Source organism: Eumetopias jubatus, unplaced genomic scaffold (assembly GCF_037043125.1).
Source record: "Eumetopias jubatus isolate StellerSeaLion01/CBP00866 unplaced genomic scaffold, mEumJub1_p1.0 scaffold_1, whole genome shotgun sequence".
Lineage (NCBI taxonomy): Eukaryota > Metazoa > Chordata > Mammalia > Carnivora > Otariidae > Eumetopias > Eumetopias jubatus.
In genome coordinates, this window is record NW_028274807.1 from 197,843,342 (window position 1) to 197,857,905 (window position 14,564).

Consider the following 14,564-nt stretch of genomic DNA (forward strand, 5'->3'; position numbering starts at 1 on the left):
TGAATGAGAGAACAAAACGCTAGCAAATATACTGTATACAAATCAGCAAAGACCTGAAACCAGGGGAAAAGAAAGGGAAAGAAAGAAAAAAGAAAGAGAAAAAAAAAGATAAAAACAAAAACAGAACAATACAAAAAAAGCAGAATATGATCAAATATGATCAGGCTAGTGCATAGATCAGTGCCACAGACTAGATTTGGGGTGTATTTTGGTCTGTTAGAAAAAAGTGCCTCCTAAAATTTTAAAGGAAGAAGGACATATATGTACAAAATAAGGGTTGATACAATGAAGGGATGGAAGATGACTGTAAAGATGAAAATTATAAAAGATTTTATAAAAGGACTTGATAAGATAAGAAGTTGTTTGAAAAAAGAAAGAAGATTTAAGAAAAAAAAAAAGGAAAAAGGGAGAGAATGTGATCAGGCAGGAGACTAGAACAAAGCCATACACTAGTGATTTAGGGTATATTTTGATCTGTTAGAAGAAACTGTATCTCAAAATTTTAAAGAGAGAACAACTTATATATATATGCCAAAAATAAGGGTAACTACTATGAAGGGATAAAATATGAGTCTAAAAATGAAAAATAAAAAATGTTTTTTTTAAAAAAAGGGATTGATAAGATGTTGGTTGAAAAGGGAAAAAGAAAAATTAAAAAAAAAACAGTCAACAAAAATTAACTTTGATGAACTAATGAATCATGGTAAAAAAAAGCCATGAATTCTATGTGCAGTATTCCCCTAGCGCTGGAGTTCTCCCGTTCTCCTTGATCGGTAAACTTGGTCTTGGCTTGCTGGCTGTTCGTGCTGATCTTCTGGAGGAGGGGCCTGTTGCTGTGGTTTCCAAATGTCTTTGCCGGAGGCTGAATTGCCCCGCCCTTGTCGTCCGGGCTAAGCAAGCTGCTCCGGTTTGCTCTCAGGAGCTTTTGTTCCCTGCAAGCTCTCAGTACAGCTTTGGAGGACCAGGGCAAAAATGGTGGCCTCCCAATCTCCACCCGAAGGAGCTGAGAACTCAGGGCCCCGCTCTTCAGTGTGCCCCCAGGGAAAAGCAGTCACTCCCTTGTCCCCAGTCTCCGGCCGCACTCCGTGCTCACCCCGCCTGTGACCGAGCGTTTCTATCTCTGGCACCCGACCCCATGTGGAGTCTCCAAACCCAGCAGATCCCTGCGGTGCGCTCCCGCGCCGCTCCTCCCGGGGAAGGAAAGGGAGTCTCCCCGGCTCTGCCGCTTGTTGGGTCCCTGCTGGAGGAGCAGTGGCCCGACTGGGGCGCGGATCACAGTTTATGGCAACCCCGAGCTGAGAGCCCGCGCCTCGGCTCCGTCTCTGCAGCCGGCTTCCCCGCTCCGATACCTGGGAGCTCTGGCGCACTCAGGCACCCCCGGTCTTTCTGTGACCCCGAGGGTCCTGAGACCACACTGTCCCGCGAGGTTTCCACCCCCCGCTTAGCCACTGGAGCGACATCCCTCAGCGGAGCCGACTTCTAAAAGGCCCGATTTTGTGCTCCGCGGCTCTATCACTTGCTAGATGCGGCCGACGGAGGCCCCTCCCCCGCCGTCTATCCTCCCGAATATCGCCTTGGATTCACTTCTCCGCACGTCCTACCTTCCAGAAAGTGGTCGCTTCTCTGTTCAGAGAGTTGTTGCTACTCTCCTCTTCGATCTCCTGTTGAGTTCGTAGGTGTTCAGAATGGTTTGATCCCTATTCAGCTGAATTCCTGAGACCAGACGAAATCTAGGTCTCCTACTCCTCCGCCGTCTTGCTCTGCCCCCCTAGGAACCTGCGTTTTAATTGCTGAGTGAATGCATTACACTTATGGTGATTGCTAATATATTTGGACTTCTTTCTGTCCTCCGTCTGAAAGTTCAGATCTGTCCCACCCTTGGCAGGGTAGCTTAGCCATCAAACTCAAGACACAATGGACTTTAATCTAGCACGAAGTTTACTTAGCTCTATAGAAAATGCAGGCCAGGAAATCAGCACGCATGGCAATGGCAGTCTCCTCAGGAGCCCACGCATGCAGGTTCTTGCTCCTCCCCACCGTCCACCCACAAGGAGCATCCTGGCACAGAGAACTGTCTCTTAGTTGCCTGCTGGTCTTTTACATCATTCCAGTCCCACAGTCACAAGGTCAGCGTTGTAACTTGCGGCTCTCCCAGTCCCGAAGTTTCAGAGTAACCAAGACAGATAACCCGCCCCTGGTTCATGGCTTTCTGTCAAGCACACTCAAGACACATGACAAGGGAAACCTGAGGCCAAGGCCTGATTGGTCTTACTGGTAAGGATACAGTGGGCCACCTTAGATTCAGACAGTTTATGACTCAGGTAGACAGTGAAAGCAAGATTAGCCAAAATGCCAGGTCCCTGTGGTTCTTGTCCCATAGATCAACAGGGATGACATGAAATAAAAGGGCCAGATGACAGCAGTGCAATTTGTTGCTGAGGAGCCTGATCTAGGCTGCGGCCTAGTGGTTTTATCTTCTGCAGCCCTACTGTGGGGGAGGCTGGCCAGAGAGCCCTGCTTCTCATTGGAACCTAGTGGGAGAAGGCAACTGTCTCATGATAGCCTTCCAGGGAAGACAGCAGCTCCTCATAAGCCCCCCATCTTCTCCTATTCTGGCAGGATCTCAAGGCATCCAGCCAAGACTCAGATTCCCTGTGGTTCAAGCTTCTGCCTTCATAACCTATGTGGATATATGCAAGCCTGCCATGGCAAGATCATTCCTCTATAGCTCCATCCCCTGATTCTCATGTGTCCACTAAGATGTCTCAGGGGCCCAGGCCACTCCATAACCTCATTGTTGTGCAGTTTGGGGCCTAAGCCTTATTTGTCTTAAGGCAGCATTGGATGAATGACCGTAACATGACTCCCAGGTGGGTGATCAGGCCCACTGAGAATACTGGACTGCAGCCATGCTCTGCAGTCTGGAGCCGAGCCAGCTGAGTAGGTCATTCATCCAGATGCGGCAGAGATGTTGGCAAAAGCACACACCCAACCTCACCTAGCCAACTGAGAGCCCAGAGTAATGCCATTGTCTATCACCAATCCCACTAGAAAGCTTAGCACGATTAGCAGTCTGTGAAAAGGTATAAAAGAGTCCAACAAAAACAGGATGAAGCTGCAGGGAATCATACTAGTGTTCCGAAAGTCCATCTTGTTCTGTTTTCTCAAATGGAGGCTGTTCCTTTCTGGAATCAGCAGATGCTGGGGTGGTTTTTGAGAGTTTTCATTTCAAGGTTCTCATTGGTCAGTGAGGGTGGTGGTGGCAGTCTGGGTGATGTTGACCAGATGCCCTGCAGACAAGAGCTGAGAGAGAGTAATGGTCCCTCCAGCCCTGACCCTTGGGGTCTAAGGTGTTCTCTTTTGCAGGGGAGGGCAGAGGGAGAGGGAGAATCTTAAGCAGACTCCACAGCCATCGCAGAGCTGGACGTGGGGCTCGATTTCACGACCCTGAGATCATGACCTGAGCAGAAATCAAGAGTTGGATGCTTAACCGACTGAGCCACCCAGGCACCCCTAAGGTGCTCTCTTCTTAATTCAACTTCTTTCAGCAAGAATCTGGTTCTGCGGTCATCCTCACGTACCTTGTGCCATCCCAGCATGCCTCCCATCTCCTGACATGTGGGCCACATCATCACCACCTCAGGAGTTGTCACCTCATAGTTGTGATCAGACTCTTTCCAAGGAAAGGATCTCTGACAAGGCAGCTTGGAAGCCACCTTTGGAAGTAGAGATGTCTGTGGGAAGAGCCCAGCCCCGCTTCTGCCCTTGACTCACAAGGTCCTTCCTCATTGCTGGAAAAATCTCAGTCATCCTCTTTAGGCATTTCACATCTCTGTGGCAGCACATCTCCTAAATTTCTCTGACTTCGACCTCCTCCCCCTCCCCCTCTCTTCCTCTGCTTCTGCCACACCAGCCTCGTTAGGGTCCCTCAAACATGCCAGATTCAGTGTCTTAACACCTCTCCACCCCCCGAGATGCCTGCAGAGCTTCCTCCCCGCCTCCTTCACCTCAAAGTGATTTCACCCACTCTCTGACCACCATATAAAAGTGAGTCCTCCTTTCCATCCAGCATGCTCTGTCTCCCCCTGCCTGACTTTTCCTCATAACATTACTATCCAAACACTCTCTACATAACTGTTCCAGAAGCACAGGAATCTCGCCTGCTTTTTTTTACTGTTGGATCCCCAGCCTCTACAACACTGTGGCACAGAGTGGACGCTCAATAAACAAGTGTTGAGTGGATATATTTGGTCCAAACCAGTAAAATGAATCCAACCAGCCTTGGGACACAGACAAGTGCCTTCCCTGGGCCACAGGGCCTAGTCATGGATTCCAAGCAACACTAAGCAAAGAACTTTTGTTCATAGATGCACTCATTCGTCCATGCAACAATCATTGAACCCCCTACTATGTGCCAGGTACTATTATAGGTAATTGTTAAAGCAAAGAGTAAGACAGGGAGAAAGTCCTTACCTGTATAGAGGTCACATTCCGGAGAGGAAAACAAACCAACAAATAAATGTGCTTTCCATGCATTGGGACAGATGACCATTTGTGATTGCTGTGCACTGACAAAAGGGTTTATGGATCACACTGTCTAGTTTTGACAATGCTAACTCTCACCAACAACGGCAAGTGTGTTACAAAGATTCCTGCAAAAAAATCCTACACAGAAGTGTTACTAACTCACAAGCACAAGCCACCCAACGAAATCCTGGTGATGAAATTTTTCTAGCCTCTGGAGGGAGCTCCTCATCAGCCAAAATAAGATGCCATGGAAAATGGCAAGATGGATGTTTTGAAACATTTCCTTTACATGATTTTGTTGCCAAAACGTTCACTCACAAAAACTTATAGCTGAACACTTAAAACTTTGAAAATATAATTTCCTCATCTATTTATCATTTACGTATCTCTCACCTCTACGCTCCTCAAATTGTATTAGTTGTCAGTGTTCAGGACAAAAGAATTAACTAACAAACTGTTAGATGTATGAAATGCAGGGAGAATAGGATCATTATTGTAAGAGATTTCAACATCAGTAGCCAAAACTAAGGACATAAGGGAACTGAATAAATAATAACAAACAAAATTCATGAGACACATGCAGAACTTTAGATTTTTCAAATAGAGTAATCATTTATTTCATACATCCACAGAATATTTACAAAGGAGTGGCACACACTTGGCCAGCAAGAAAAGCTTAATTTACAAGTATAATCAGTGATCATGTCTAATTATGTCAGAAACAAATGAGTTAAAATTTTTTAAAAGTCTCATCTCATTGGAAATTAAGGAAAACCTTCGATGGAAGGCAAAACCAAAATAAAACTGCAAACTACCAAAAGAGCAAAAAGAAAAAGAAGACTACTTTTTTTTCTGAGAAGAGACTACTTCCTAACAAAGCCTGGGCTTGGAGGGCTGTCATAGTCTCGAATGCCTCCAATTATCAAGAAAGATAGACCAAAAATGTGGAAACCCAGTACTCATCCCTCAAATGAAAACAAAAACAGAAACAACAGAAGAATCCAAAAGAAATGAGGACAGGGACGCCGGCTCAGTTGGTTAAGCGGCTGCCCTCAGCTCCGGTCATGATCCTGGGGTCTTGGGATTGAGCCCCACGTCCGGCTCCCTGCTCAGCAGAGAGCCTGCTTCTCCCTCTGCCTCTGCTGCTCCCCCCACTTGTGCTCTCTGGCTCTATCTCTCTGTCAAATAAATAAATAAAATCTTAAAAAAAAGAAATGAGGACAAAGGAGATAACAATAATTTTTAAAAGCTCAAATTACTGAAACAGAAACTCTTCCCCTTCAAAAAAAACACACAGGAAATATAAATGAGCTTAAAAGCTGTTATTTGAAAAAGACTAATAAAATAGATAAACTTCTATGAGCCAGATTTTTTTAAAAAAGAGAGAGGGTAAAAATATACAAGATAGGAAATGAGAGCTGGGGAATGACTACAGATGTGGGGAAGATTAAAATTATTTGGAGAGAATATTCTGTGCAATTTTATGGCTAATCAAATTCAAAACTATTGAGGAAATGGATGATTTCTTAGCAAAACATATATTATCAAAATCAACTCAAGAAAATTTGAAAACTTGAATAGATCAATTACCACAGAAGATTATATTTATTATGTATTAAATATTGCCTGGGAACCAGATGGTTTCATGGCTGAGTCTTATTTAACATTTACAGAGGTGACAATTCCAAATCTATTTAAATGATTCCACATAATAGAAAAAAAAGAGGGAAAACTCTCCAGTTCATTTTATGAAGCCAACTTAACATTAACACCAAATCTGATAAAGATAGGCCCCAAAAAGAAGGCTAGATAGACCAGGGGTTGGCAAACTTTTCCTGTAAAGAGCCAAATGGTCTATATTTAAGGTTTGCAGGCCATACGGTGTCTGTTGCAACTATTCAACTCTGTGTGGGAGCACAAAGACAGCCACAGACATTACGTAAATAGATGAGTGTGGTAATGTTCCAATAAATCTTTATTATGGATACTGAAATTTGAATTTGATATAATTTTCAAGTGTCACAAAATATTCTTCTTCTTCTGGTTGTTTTTTTTTCCTCAGCCATTTAAAAATGTGAAAACCATTCTTAGGTCGTGGGTTGTACCAAAATGGGCACTGGGCCAAACTTGGCCTGGCCATGGGGGTGGGGTGGGGGGAGCAGTAGTTTGCTGACCAATGACCAATGTAATAGCCCAGTCTCACTAATCATTATAGATGTAAAAATGTAAAATAAAACATTACCAGATAGAATCCAGCAATATGTCAAAAGAACAATACAATAAGATTAAAGTTTATTCCAGGAATGGCTTGATATCAGAAGTATTAGCATATGTCCTTAGTAAACAATTTAAAGGAAAAATGAACAGCCTCTTGATCAAATCAATATATGCCAAAAAGGATGCTTATAAAGTTCGGCAGCTAATCTTAATAACACTCTGTATAAAACTGGAATAGGAAGAAACTACTTAAAATTGATGAAAACTTATTTTGTTTTGTTTGAGGCAAACAGCATTCTAGATGGTGGTAGGAAAGAAAACTATTACCAATAAAATCAGGAACCTGACAGGGATGCCTTCTATCATTCCTATTATACACAGTGTTTTGGTTCCAGCAAATGCAATAGAATGGGAAAATCAGTATAAATTTCGAAAAGGAAATAAAAATTATTTCTTTCTGCTGCTGATATGATCATACACCTAGAAATTCCAAGAGAATCTAATGAGAAAAAACAATCAATGAGAAATAACAGAACATTTGATATGTGGCCTGATATAAAATAAATATATAGAAATCAGTGGTGTTTCTCTGTATTAATAGTAACCAAATTGAAATTGGGTTGGATAAAACATTCCATCCACCACCACAACAAACTATTAAATACTTAAGAATAAATTAAAATGTAAGGACAAACACAACATAAAATAGGGTGGAGCGATAGAGGACCAAAGTTTTTATCTACTATTGAAACTAAATTGAATTAATTTGACTAGGTTGTTATAATTTAAGATGCTAATTGTAATTCTCAGAGTGACACTAACAAAACATTTAAAAATATACAGTAAAGGAAACAAGAAAGGAATCAAAATGGTAAACTAAAAAAATCTAACACAAAAGGAGGCAGTAAGGGAGGAATTAAAAAAAAAAAACAAAGATATGACATATAGAAAACAAACAGCAAAATGGCAGAAGGAAGTTCTTTCATATCAATGATTACATTAAACAGATTAAACTCTCCAATCAAAAAGCAGAGAATGGCAGAATAGACTTATAAACAAAACAGTGTGCCTGAGTGGCTCGGTTAAGCATCCAATTCTTGATTTTGGCTCAAGTCATGATCTCAGGGTTGTGAGATCAAACCCCATGTCAGGCTCTGAGCTGGGCATGGAGCCTGCTTAAGATTCTCTCCCTCTCCTTCTGTCCCTCCCCCTTTCTCCCTCTCTAAAATTAAAAACAAAAACACATGGTCCGACTATACTCTGTCTACAAGACACTCTCTTTGCATCCAAAAACACAAGTTGAAAGTGGAAGGATGGAAAAAGATATCCCAGGCAAACCATATACCAAAAGAGATCTGGGTAGATATACTGACCTCAGACACAGTAGACTTTAAGACAAAAATTGTATAAGAGATAAAAAAGACATTATATAGTGATACAATGGTCAATCTATCAAGAATATGTAATAATTAGAAACACATATGCACATAACAAGAGTCCCAAAATATAGGAAACAAAACCTGACAGAAATCTTGGGAGAAATAGAAAGTTCAACAATAATAGTTGGAGACTAACCAATAGATCAATTAGACAAAAGATGGACAAGGAAATGGAAAATGTGGACATCATTATACAGCAACCAGACCTGACGGACCTCTATAGAACACCCCACTCAACAACGGCAGAACACCCATTCTCCTGGAGGGCATGTTAAACATTCTTCAGGACAGACCATATATTAGACCACAGAACAAGTCTCAATAAATTGAAAATGACTGAAATCATACAGAGTATCTTTTCTGACCACAGTGGAATGAGAATAGAAATATATATGAATAGCAGAATATTAATAAAAATTAATCATTCATAATAGAAGGAAATCTAGGGGCGTCTGGGTGGCCCAGTCATTAAGTGTCTACCTTGGGCTCAGGTCATGATCCCAGGGTCCTGGGATCGAGCCCCGCATCGGGCTCCCTGCTCGGCGGGAAGCCTGCTTCTCCCTCTCCCACTCCCCCTGCTTGTGTTCCCTCTCTTGCTGTGTCTGTCTCTGTCAAGGAAATAAATAAAATCTTTTTTTAAAAAATAGAAGGGAATCTGGAAAATTCACCACTTTGTGGAAATCAAAAACACACTTTTAGGGGCACCTAGGTGTCTCAGTCAGTTACGCATCCGACTCTTGATTTTGGCTCAGGTCATGATCTCAGGGTCATGAGATCGAACCCCACAACAGGCTCAGTGCTCAGCTCGGAGTCTGCTTGAGGTTCTCTTTCTCTCTCCCTCTGCCCCTCTCCCAGCTCACATATGTGCTCTCTAAATAAATAAATAAAATCTTTAAAAAAAACAAAAACAAACCACACTTTTAAATGACTAATGGGTCAAAAAGAAGTCACAAGAAAAATTAGAAAATACCTTTATATGATTAAAAAAAAACCCACAACATCCCCAAATGAAGGGTCATGCTCAGAGGGAAATTTATAGCTATAAATGCCTCAATTAAAAAAGAAGAAGTATCTCAGGGCACCTGGCTGGCTCAAATGGAAGAACATGTGACTCTTGATCTCAGGGTAATGAGTTCAAGCCCCATGTTCAGGGTAGAGATTACTTAAATAAACTTTTTATTTTATTTTTTTAAAGATTTTATTTATTTATTTGAGGGAGAGAGCACAAGCAGGGGGAGTGGCAGAGGGAGAGGGAGAAGAAGGCTCCCCGCTGAGCAGGGAACCCAATGAGGGGCTCCATCCCAGGACCCTGAGATCGTGACCCGAGCTGAAGGCAGACACTCAACTGACCGAGCCACCCAGGGGCCCCTACTTAAATAAGTAAACTTTTAAAAAAAGAATAATTTCAAGTTAATAAACTTCCACTTCAAAAAACTAGAAAAAAGAAGAGTAAACTAAATGCAAAGGAAGCAGGACAGAAATAATAAAGATTAGAACTGAGATGAACAAAATAGAAAATAGAAAAACAATAGGTATGCCTGGGTGGCTCAGCCAGTTAAGCATCTGACTCTTGGTTTTGGCTTGGGTTGTGATCTCAGGGTCATGAGATCAAGTCCACGTTGGGCTCCATGTTGGGCATGGAGTCTGCTTGGGATTCTCTCTCCCTCTTGAGAGCTTCTGCCCCTCCCGCTCATGTTCTCTCTCTTTCTCTCAAATAAATAAATAAGTCTTTTTAAAAAAGAAAAACAACAGATCAATAAAACCAAAAGTTGATTCTCTAAAAAGACTAAGAGAATTTACAAACATTTTGCTAGACAGAACAAGTGAAAAGAGAAAAGACTTGAATTACTAAAATCAGGAATGAAAGTGGGGACCTGGGGCGCCTGGGTGGCTCGGTCAGTTGATCATCTGCCTTCGACTCAGGTCGTGATTCCAGGGTCTTGGGATCGAGTCTCACATCGGGTTCCTTGCTCAGCAGGGAGCCTGCTTCTCCCTCTACCTGCCTCTCCCCTTGCTTGTGCTCTCTCTCTCTGACAAATAAATAAATAAAATCTTTTTTAAAAAAAGTGGGGACCTTATAAAATAAAAAAGATCATAAGAGAGTCTTATAAACAACTGTATGCCAGCAAATTAGATAACCAAGGTGAAATAGGCAAATTCCTGGACACAAACCAAGAACCAAAACTGACTAAAGAAGAAATAGAAAATCTGAAAAGGCCTATAACAAGGAAAGAGATTGAAGCAGTAATTTAAAAATTTCCAATAAAGAGAAGTCCTGGACCAGTTGACTTCATTGGTGAATTTTATCAAACATTAAAGAACTGATACCATTCGTTCTAACATGCTTCCCAAAAACAGAAGAGAAAGGAACCCTTCCTAATTCATTCTTTGAGGCCAGTATTGCCATGATACCAACGCCAGACAAAGATACCATCAGAAAAAAAAGCTTAAAGACCAACAACAATTATGAGTGCAATGCAAACACTTCAGCAAAATACTAGGAAATCAAATCCAAGAGCATATTTAAAGGATTATACACTGTGACCTAACGGGATTTATCGCAGGAATGCAAGCAAGGTAGGTGCAACATATGAAAATCTACGTTAATAGAATAAAGGGGGGGAAATCACATGATCATCTCAATTGATACAGAAAAAGAATTTGACAAAATCTAATAGCCCTTCATGGTAAAAAAAAAAATTCAATAAACTAGGAATAGAAGGAAGTTTCTCAACCCAATAAAGGGCAGCTATGAAAAACCCACAACTGACATCATACTTAATGGTGAAAGACTGAAAGTTTTTTCCCTAAGATGAGGAATAGACAAAGATATCAGCTTTCATCACTGCTATTCAACAAAGTACTGGAAGTTTTATCCAAGGCAATTAAGCAAGAAAGAGAACTAAAATGCATCCAAACTAGAAAAGTAGAGGTAAAACTATCTCTACTTGCAGATAACATGATCTTACATATAGCAAATGCTAAAGAATCCACCAAAAAATTATTACAGTTAATAAACTAATTCAGCAAAGTTGCAACATACAAAATAAACATACAAAAATCATCTGTATTTCTATACACCAGTAATGGAAAATTCAGAAATGAAATTAAGGATACAATTATATTTATAGTAGCATCAAAAAGAATAAAAATACTTAGGAATAAATTTAACCAAGCAGGTGCAGGACTTGTACACTTAAAACTATAAAACCTTGTTTAAAGAAATTAAAGGAGACCTAAATACATGGAAAGACATTCTGTGTTCATGGGTCAGAAGACTTAATATTCCCCAAATTGATTTACAGAGTCAACATTATCCCTTTCATTTCCACTGCCTTTTATTTTTTTTTTACAGAAATAGAAAGCTGATCTTCAAGTTCATATGGAATTGCAAAGGTCTCAGAATAGCCAAAACAATCTTGAAAAAGATAAATTTGGAGGACACAAACTTCTTAATTTGAAAACTTACTGCAAAGCTGCAGTAATCAAGATGGTGTGGTACTGGTATAAAGACAGACATGTAGATCAATGGATTAGAATTGAAAGACTAGAAACAAACCTATAGCTCTATGTTCAATTAATTTTCAACAAGGCTACCAAGACTAAGGGGAAAGAATAATCTCTTCAGCAAATGGTGCCGGGGCAACTGGGTGACCCCCTGCAAAAGCATGGAATTGGATTCTTATCTCACAGCATATATAAATATTAACTCATAACTGAAGTCCTAAAGGTAAGAAATAAAATATAAAACTCTTAGAAGAAAACACAGGAGTAATACTTCACGACCTTGGATTTGGCAGTGGATTCTTAGCTATGACACCAAAGCACAAGCAACAGAAGAAATAGATAAACTGGATGTCATCAAAATTAGGAACTGTTGTACATCAGAGGACATTATGAGGAAAGTGCAAAGACAACCTGCAAAATGGGAGAAAATATTTTCACATCATATATCTGATAAGGACCTAGTGTCCAGAATATATAAAGAACACTTACAGCTCAACAACAAAAAGACAAAGAAGCCAATTAAAAAATGGTCAACGGACTTGAACAGACATTTCTCCAAAGAAAAATACACAAATGCCCCAAAAGCACATGAAAAGATATTCAACATCATTTACCGTAGGGAAATGCAAATCCTAACCCCAAATGAGATGCTATAGTATTTAAAAATGGGAAATAATGAACATTGGCAAGCTTGTGGAGACCGGTGGGAATGTGAAATGGTCTGGCTGCTCTGGAAAACAGTATGATGTTTCCTCAAAGGGTTAAACACAGAATTCCCACATGGCCCAGCAATTCCACTCCTGGGTATATAACTAAAAGAACTGAAAACAGGTGTTCAAACCAATACTTGTACACAAATGCTCAGAGCAATACTATTCACAATCACCAAAGAGTGAAAATCACTCAAATACCGGACGAGTTATGAATGGACACACAAAATGCGGTCTATCCATGCAGTGGAATAGTATTTAGTCATAGAAAGGAATTGAAGAAGGACTGACACGTGCTATATATGCCATGGATGAATCTGGAACACAAGCTAAGTGAAAGAAGCCAGTCATAAAAGGCATGTGGCCTCTGATTCCATTTATATGCAACATCTGGAATAGGCACATCCATAGAGACTAAAAGCGGATTCGTGGTTGCCAGGGCCTGGGGTGACAGAAAGGTAATGGGAAGTGACTGTGTAATGGCTACATGGTTTCTGTCTGGGGGGACAAAATTAGAACTAAAGCAAGTTGAAGACAGAAACTGGAAGTAGATATCGGCAATGGTAGTACAACACGGTGTGGGTACAAATAGCCACTCAATTATATCCTTTAAAATGGTTAAAAATGGTCAATGTTGGGTTCTATGATTTTTACCCCAATGGACTTAAAAAGATACATAACAACACTCAAAACAGTTTTACATTTCTTTAGGTACATATAAAAGCATAACTCATTGTCCAGGATGCCCTCCTAGCGGGGAATAGTAATAATGTAAAGGACTGCCAAGGGAAATTTCAGCTTGAAGTGTATGCATTTCAGTATGAGATGTATGAATTAAAAATAAATTATTTTGGGGGCACCTGGGTGGCTCAGTTGGTTAAGCATCTGCCATCGGCTCAAGTCATGATCCCAGGGTCTTGGTTGGATCGAGCCCCACATTGAGCTCCCTGCTCAGTGGGGAGTCTGCTTCTCCCTCTCCCTCTGCCCCTCCACCCCACTTGTGTTTTCTCTCTGTCAAATAAATAAGTAAAATCTTAAAAATAAATAAATAAATAAATTATTTTTAATAGAAAATTTAAGCTAGTCTGTGCATGGTATAAATTCCGGAGGAAGAACTTCAGGGCCAAATTTCATGGGAAATTCACTTTCCACCTTATATATTTCTGCATTATTTGAAATTTTAGCAACAGGTATACCATATTTATAATCAGAGCAAGAAATCAAGCAGAAGAGAGCTGGAAGCTGGGGAGGGGAGAACTGATGAAACAGAGACCGAGGCTCGTGCACTGTGATCTGACCCCTCGGCCTCATCTGCTGCCCCTTTGTAAATACCTGCAAAAACGTGAACATAAAAGGGACGAGCAGATTTTTCCAGAGACTTCTAAGAAGGAGACAAAGCCAGAATATTCTGGCAACAACCCAACCAGGCCAGAGTTGGAGCAGGGGAGAGATCCACAAGGAATAGTGGGATCTGGCATCTTGACCATGGCAACCTGGCCCAGATGGACTAAGCCTCAGAGCACCGGCCACACCCTTCGCCTGTGGATCCCTTCTGCACAGTCTGGCGGACTGGGCTGGGAGTGGATAGATCCCTGATGCCCCCTGATGCACAGCTTAGTGCAGCGATGGAGGCCTTTGAGAGACTGATACCAGCGCTGGTGACTGACAGTCATTAAAGGAAGCAATAGGGTCTGCCGCTTAGGACTTTTAACATGATGCAAGAGTGGTTGTGTGGTTGACAACAGGGTCAGAACCTGTGAGACACCCAATGGCCAGTGCCTCAAATACACAAAAACAGAAGCCACAGACAGAGCATAGCCCAGCAAGTAGTGGGCCCCCAGCAAACTCACATGCAGAAAAATGAATGCTAGGACACAGGCTAAAGCCAGAGCCAGAATGGCCTTCCAAATCCCAAAGGACTCCCAGCATCTCTGCATCACCTGTGTCTGCACTTCCGGTCCTAACTCTGAATCCTAGAAACAAAGCTTTCCCTGAGCTCCCAGGAGACCTGGCTGCACAAGACAGGGCAGAGCCAGGTTTTGTGGGACCTGAAGCTTATATAATTTGGAAGTCCTACTTTAAGAAAAAGAATGCAAAATTACAGGCTTAAAATTAGGCAAGTGAGTATGTAGGACAAACAAAGAAACCACAACAAATTGTAAAT